This window comes from Corapipo altera, unplaced genomic scaffold (assembly GCF_003945725.1).
Source record: "Corapipo altera isolate COAL_440 unplaced genomic scaffold, ASM394572v1 23, whole genome shotgun sequence".
NCBI classification, from domain to species: domain Eukaryota; kingdom Metazoa; phylum Chordata; class Aves; order Passeriformes; family Pipridae; genus Corapipo; species Corapipo altera.
The window spans coordinates 1705891-1714007 of record NW_020884878.1 but is presented as its reverse complement, the minus strand read 5'-3'; the positions used below and the strand labels follow the sequence as shown (position 1 = coordinate 1714007).

Genomic DNA, 8117 nt, shown 5'->3' with positions numbered 1-8117 from the left:
GACTAAAGTATCTCTACACCAATTTCTGATGCACATACTGACTGTGTATGCCACTGTAGTCCCAGAACAGGCAAATCCTGCCTTGGGTGGCTCAGGCTGTCAGGATCTGACCTGGTCCCCAGCATTTCATTCAATGAGTGGCAATCTCTCATCTGATCCATGTGGGCATTTTATGGAGCAAAGTCCTAAATTTCAAGCCTTATAACTTGCACACATGTTCCTACCACCCACCACGGACTAGTAATATTCCAATTCAAACAGGCACTCTTGATTTTGCTTGCCTTGTACTGGGAGATATATCAGCATGTTTGTTTATGTGAAATTTGGGAGAACAAAGGCTAATTTGATCCCACCCTTCCAACAGGTTATGTATTTTTTCAACCCTGCAGCAAATTTTCTATGTCTGTATGTTTTGGCTTTTAAACTCAATAACCTGCAGGCATCAACCACGTCAGCAAAGAAATGGAAAGCTCATTATTGCACTGCTGTAAGGTTTAAAACTTAAAACCAGAGGCTATAACAACAGCAAATGGGATATCACAGACATGCCCTTCTCCTTGAGACTTTCACTGAATTCAGGATGGAAGGATGCTGTAAAGATTGTTTTACTGTGCCTGTGCAGTCTCCAACCACCACAGTATGTTGAGAGTAAAATGGCTTTTTTTGGATATTATTGTAGATTTTTATTCTACCAGATAAACAGGACAAAACCAGGCTTTTGGAGGTGAAGACGTGTTGTTGGGCCATGTGAAGGAGAATTCACTCCCTGCCCAGTCTTGCCCTGGACTTGCAGTGACTGTGACACAGGAATTTCACTCGGCAGTTTATGTGGTTTTACAACTGGCCCACAGGTTACACTATGAATTTTAGTAAAAAAACCTATATTCTAAATTTTGGACTGTTGGGTGGTCATTTAACTCCAATAAAAAGAGGTTCCCTTCTGCCCTGGACTTCCTATTCTCTATTCCTTCCTGATCCCTCTGGACTGTTACCTTGTTGCTCTGTATTATTTTTCCACACAGTCTCTGGCTTTGATGTCTGCAATGCTGAAATTTTTTTCCTCTAGATCTTATTTTCTAAACCTTCAATTATTTTTGTGACCTTTTGGGTATTTTCCATTTCAAGAGCATTCTTTGTAAGACTGACTTGATATAGAGAGATAATTCCAACCTGGTCTTAGAGGACATGTGTTTACACCCCGATAGCATGTCTTTTTAACTCTGTAGTGTCCTTCTCCATGACAACTCTGGTGCCCTGCACAGCCACAGCTGGCAGCCATGGGAGCTGGGGGCTTTCCTAAAGCTTGTGTTGATGGGGAAGGTGGTTTCTGGAGGATGCTGCCACCCAAAGCAAAATGCCTCTGTCTGGCTCTGTTTCTACACAACCAACAGTTTTAAGGCTTCATCTGCTTGGATATCATCTGAAGGAAGTCTCCGGTATCCTGCACTGCTGGCATCCTAAGAGGAAGAAAAAAAGCCTGCTTGGAGTGGATCCTTGGAGGGATTCAAGGTTCCCTCGAGGAATGCGGCCCTGAACCAAAAACATCAGGTGCAGCTGATCCCAGTAAAGCTCGGGGCTTACAAGGGGTTGAGTTGGTCTCAGAGGATGGAAGGATTTCTGGCCAGAAGCCAAGGCCAGGCAGGCTGGAGGCTCCCAGTGCTGCTCTATCTGCCCTGGGTTCTTCGATATGAAACAGCCACTGAGGCGTGTGGAGGGTGGTCGGGGGCTTTGCTGGTTAAACTGTGGGTATAAAATCTGAACCGCAGAAGGGAATCATAATTTTTGCCTGCCAGGCTTGTATATAAAGGAACCTCCAACATTTTACGTGATTTCTGAGTGTTCCAGACAGGTATACTGATGCTATCCTTTAACAGGCAAGCCCTAGAATGTGTGGCTGGCTGGTGTGGCTCACAAAGCCCTGACACCTGCCCTTTGCTTGTCAGAAGTGAAAAACACAGTCGGTGCTCAGGGCGCTTCTGGAGTAAACATCACCAACAGTCTGCGTACCTTCAGGTTTGAGACAAAGCAGTTGCATTTAAAAATGCTCCTATCCTAGTGAGAGGGGCTGTGAGACAGGGTACTGTTTCTCAGGGTTTGTTTCTACCAGAGTGCATGTTTTTTAGGAATTGCACGTGCTCTCCTGAAGTTTTCATTTTGGGTCTGCAGGGGCCAGTGGCGCTGGCTGGTGCCTGACCCTACGCAGAGGGGACAGTGCTGGATTGTTACAAATGAAACGTGCTGGTAGTAAACAGCATAGGGACTTTGCCTCATCTGTTAAACACCAGGAATTAAATTGCTTTTCACTTCCACCCTACCAAAGAAAACTTATATCTAAACCTTCAGCCACTGGTAGTCTTGGCTGGCCAACCATGTATAATTAATGCAAAACCAAAGTGGGAGGATGATCATTCCCACTTCCCATAGGCTGGCAAACCAAAAGATTTGGATCACTTTAATAGGCCCTTAAGAGACACAGGAACAGCATAATTTCATCCGTGCCTGAGTGCTTCAGCACAGACACAACATTGAATTGATGGCAAAAGTGTGTGGCAGCAATTACTGCCATGAGAGTCGCTCTGGAAAGAAACACAAAAAATTCATTTAACTCCCGCACTCGCCACTGTAAGTTAATTTGGACATGCCATATTCCCAGCACAGTTATAAATTTAAAAATAAGCACAGACAGGGCTGTAGCTGGAGAGGGACTGGATGGTGCAACTGATCAAAATGTGCTCCAGAATATACTGGAGTGGAGTTTACAAAAGGTTGCCTTTTAAATCTTATGCCTGTGATCTATTTCTTTCTGGAACAAAATACGGTACTTCCTGCCTACAATATGAAGTGAGTCATAATATTGCCATTCTGCTCCCAGCACAACTGGAGCATACCTATGGTATGAAGTGGGAGAAATATTTGGCCAAGAAGAAAGCTCCAGAATTTTTTTCGATGTACTGTCAAGACATGCTTAATAAATGGAGAGTATTCTTTCCATATTGCGTAATTCTGACTTTCCTCATTCTGGGGTTGTTTCAGCAAAACATGCAAGTGTGTACTTATCTTTAATGAGTGTTTAAGCCCAGATGACTGTAAACATACATAGGGGAAGGACTTTCCTTCCCATGCATGGGGGCAAACACAGGCTTACACCTGCATAGGGGCTGAATGGAGTCTCGCTGGCAGATATGGAAGGTGGCCCTTAGTGGCAGAAAGCACGTGAAGTTGCTGTGGTGCTGTGGTCCACAGTCCACTCGTGTGGGAATGGACTCAGCAAGGCCAGGAGAAACAGCCTGAAGGGGAGTAAAGAGAAAGCCTGGCTGCCAAGCTGGAAAGGCTTTTGGGCAGAGGGTGAAATCCCTATCCCAACCGTAAAAACAGGCATGTTTCCTTCAGCAGAATGGATTTCATTCTGTGTCTACAAACAGACGCCAAAACAGAAATCACAGTGTGATGGCTGACTGGGAACTGTTTTATCAAGGGAAAGAGGGATTAAACCTTGAACTCTTCCAGGTGAAAAATAAGGGCAGAAGAAACTTTTGTGCACACAAGAGGGCAGGCAGGGTGGGTTGTGGGTAAAGCTTTGGTCTGTGACATGGGTGATTTGGCCGTGATTCCTGCCCTGCAGCTGTGTGATCCTCCCAAGCCAGTGTTTCCCTCCAAACAAAATGTGAGTATTGACATAAACCTGCTTTTATATAAAACCTGTGAACCCTCATGTATTGCTGTGCTTATACTAGAGACTGTTTATGGGTTGAACCTAATGTTTACTTAATATATCCTACTCCTTGATGTTAAATACTGATACTATTAACTGCTGTGATGCCTGCTGCCTGCAGGGCTTTAATGATCAAGATAATCTAAAATAACAGTGGTTCATTTTATTTTTAAGCATTCAATAGCATGCAGTGAATTGTTTAACATTGGGCAGCACATGCATTATTATGCTGTGCTCATATATGAAGAGTGTTTTTTGACCAAACAGCCCAGAAACCTCTATTGCTCTTTGTAATGAGAGCTCCCAGAATTGGAGAGCTGATGAACATTTGAACCCTCCAGTGTGTGAAATAATAATGGCCAGCTGGTGCCATTTCAGTGGGGAAAGCAGCGAGCAAATGGCAAAGATATGAGATTTAAATCTTGTTTATACCATGCCACTGAGGACCACTAAGAAACTGGTTTGGATTGGTTTTAAGAGGATTTCAGAACAAAGGGGTTTCTCAAAAATCTCTGCCCTTTCAGAACAGCAACATTCCTCTCTACACACAGGATCTTTGGACTTTGAGTTTGGGAGCAGATTCTGCAAAACACATGGATTGACCACTACTGGGACCCTCTGGAGAAATTAGGATGAGAAAAATGTCAGGAAATGCATGCCTATATAACTCCTCAAACTCACCCCCTTCAGCTAAAATGCTAAATTGTTGCTGCTGTGATCATAAGGCAGCTTGGGGGGTCTGAGCAGACTCCTTGTTATTTAACAAACAGATGGTTGGAGTCAGACAGGTTATATCTACCTGGTCAGTGATGCATTGGTATCCACAAAGGCAGTGATAAAGTAACCTGGGATGAGTTATGGAAAAAATATGTCTTCTTGTAATGACAGGAAGACGTTGGGGACAAGTTAATTCAATCCTATGCATAATTTTATCATCATAAGCTTACTGTTCACTTTGTAATTACAAAGTGACAGAGTATTCTCAGGGTTGTATCCTTTTGAACTCAGGGTCATATCCTTTAGCCTGTGCTGCCATGTATGACTATGTTTCCTCACTTGGAAAATGCTCCTTCCTTACCTTAGGGTATGTGGGTGATGGCAAACTGCAGAATGTTTTTCTTTCCTTCTTAAACATTTTTCTCTGGAGTTTTTCCCACCCCTGTTCCTTCAGACATATTGATCTCCCTAAGCTTACTTCTTCCTAGTAGATGATATGTTTTCTTTTAAGACAGCTACAGGTCTGGGAAACACATACTCTGGTGTCCAAGAGGGTAGAGGGTGGTATTTCTAGGAATAGCAAGATGACAAACAAACCGCTAGAAGTTCTAATCTTGGCTACCTTACTATAAACTCAGCGCACAGATCTCTCTTTTTTTTCTTTTTTTTTTCTCAAACTGAGGTTTCCCATGTGTCAATGGGTGGATATAAATCCCAGCAGATGTCGAAGAGACATCTGGAGTGTATCCATCGCACTCGCCATGTCAGTGATCATCTCCCACTTACCACAGATTTTTGCTGAGCCAAGGGAATTTGTGGCCTTCCCTCCAACTGGATGATTGCAAAAACTGTGATATATCTGACATCCTCTTCTACAGCCACTAAGAGTCTCTGATACTGAGACTCCTGCTTAGCACTTGTGTTTCCATAGGCAAAGGTTTAGTGGTCACCCAAATGAGCCATTCTATAAACTAAAGGGTGGGTGCTGAGGGATGGGTTTGTTGCCATCCTGCAGGGAAGACCCTGATGTCTGTGGCAGGACTGTTGACCATGGAGGAACTGGGAACATTCAGCAGCTCAGGAAGCTGCATGAGAGGATTTGAACCTCTTGGGAGTCAAAATGAGGGGAGAGGATTTTCCAAGGAAGCCAAAATGTTCGTTTTCAAATTGAATTTGACTGGGGTCTCCAGCTCTACAAGGTGGCTTCAAAACCCCTGACCTAGTTTTGATTAAGAGGTAGAAAGATATGTTTTTCATCCTCTCACATCTGGCCATGGCCTGAGGTGCCCAGGCAAGACAGAAAACTTTTCCAGCCAGCTGCATATTTTTCTACCCTGGGAAGAGCTCCATTGTACAGGGTGAATGCCAAAGTCCAGTTTCCTTCTGGGCTTTGCACATTTTTTGAAGTTGGTGTTTATTTTGCCTGATCTGTCCGGACTTTCTGGTTCCTGTTACTGTTCTCTCCTATTGTTGCTGGTGAACTCTGCACCTTACCAGGAATTTGGTGGAGCTGCCTTTCTCCGAGCAGGTATATGAGAGATCTCCCAGCACTGGAGATGTGGTATCTGTATTTCCTTGCTGACCAACCTCTTTTTCTTCTGTACATACTGTTACAAAACATGGAGAGAAATAAAGCTCATTTATGAGCTCCTGTAATTAACAGGGGTTGCATCTGTGAAATGGTGAGAGACATTGGAGCTGTTTCCTTTGCTTAGCAAAAGGTATCTGTGAAATGATTTTGAGGAAAATTTGCTGAAATGGAAACTATAGGTATTTCTCCAATTGTTTGTATAAATTAATATAGAAAATAAAGAAATTTGGGGAAAAAAATCCCCAAACATATGTGTGCTTTGTTATCTAATTCTTTGACAAAAATAAATCATGCAATTATTAATATATGGACATTTTCCTGCATGTCCTGCAAATACATAAGTGGAAAATTGGTATTTCTTGCTTGAGAAATTATCTATTGTGTGTCATAAATATCTTCGTTCTGATTTCTTGGGATCTTAGAATTTTGCACAGAAATGCATTAAGGAAATTACCTGCTTTCCCCCCTTATTTTATTCATCTACTTGTTGGCCTTTCATTGTATGTCACACCTTCCTTCACTTCAAGGGTTTCCTGACTTAGACTTGTTTGGCCCCAGCTCTGTGAGCCTTCCAAAAACCAGATGAACCCAACGGTTTCTGTGAACATAGCTAACCTTGAAAAGGACTGTCTAAAATTCTATTATTTCTTCCTTTTTCAATATCAAAATGTATTTACCATGATTTCCTCATTCTGAAGACCGTCAGACTAAAAGCCATGTATTATGGCAACAGGCATAAATATTTACAACTAATAGAGACTACATCTAATTTTAGGTACCCACACCCACCGTGCTCACTGGGAAAGGAAACCAGTCTCTTTCAGGTTGTGCTTCCAGCTCTTCTAAGGAAGAAAATCCATTAGGCTCCGTCGGTAGTGCCTTCTCATTATTTCTGATGTCTCTGTTTTATTTCTTGCCTGACAGCCCACAGCAGGAACACATTCAAAAGAGTGGCCCATATATGAAATCTGAAATTCAGTGGTCCTCAGACACCCCAAATGAACTTCCTCAGGTCAGATGTAATTCATACGAGAGACAGGATTTTGAGCCCTCCCTTGAGAAGCTCCCAGGAAGGACAGACCGTTTTAGCTCCAGGCTTATGGAATGAATCCCTCCTTGGTTTGTTAATGTGACAGATAATAGAAGTGCAGCTCTACAGGAAGGATCCTGAACGAGACCTGACAGAAACTGGAATATAGGTTGAATTAAGTTTAAACTTTTTTTTAAACAATCCAATTCCCCTACCCACGATGGTGTCCTTCCTAACTGAATATGGCATAAACTCCCAATCAGGTCCTTTACTGTATATTTCCTCCATAATCTACAAGCAGTATTACCAGAATGTGGCCACAAACACCTCCCTCCATGTCCACTGGGCATCAGAGGTGAAGCCCTTGTTCCACTGTCCCTAACTTTGGGGACCACTCACTGGAGTGAGATGGTGTCTGGCAGGGGGAAGATGTACTTTGCAAACTTTTAAGAGTGCTTGGGCTAACTTCCTTCTTCTGGGAATCAAACCTATGTAGCCTTATAAGTTAGAAATGTGAATTTATTGGACAGTAATGTGATGACAAAAGTTGTCAAAGGAGAAGAGGAGAAAAAACTCTCCGACTGTACCAGAGAGAGTAAAACCATAATGAGTGACACTCAGTTCAAAGACTGTTTTCCCTTCTCCTGAGCACTTGCCTGGCTCTGCCATGAGGTTTGCCAAGGCTTGAGAGGATTGCCAACCTCTCCCTGCAACCACTGCAGCTCTTTGTATTGAGAGAGCCCAAAACCACACCTGAGCTCACGCTATTTGAAGCACTGTCCTTGGAATTTTTTGTCTTTGCTGCACAAACATTTCATTTACAGGAAGTGGGAGTAAGCCTCCTCTTGGAAAGTAATGACTGCAATACAGTAACTGTAAAATGGATAATAACAGCAACCAACTAGAACTGGCCAGGGGGATGATAATTCAGCTTTGCGACAACTTCTGAGGTTTTACAATTTGTTTTCATTTTACAATGGAATGAAAACAAAACCTTCAGATATTATGTTTTCAATTTGGGTCTTTTTTTGCTGCACTGTCAGAAATAACCAGAGGGCCCTGGACCT

At 42.8% G+C, this 8117-nt stretch overlaps 1 protein-coding gene across 1 annotated transcript in view; it reads right to left on the bottom strand.

Annotated features, from left to right (window-relative positions):
* The window catches only part of RHOJ (ras homolog family member J), a 61766-nt gene that overhangs the window by 40369 nt on the left and 13280 nt on the right, over positions 1-8117 (bottom strand). The window lies entirely within an intron of this gene.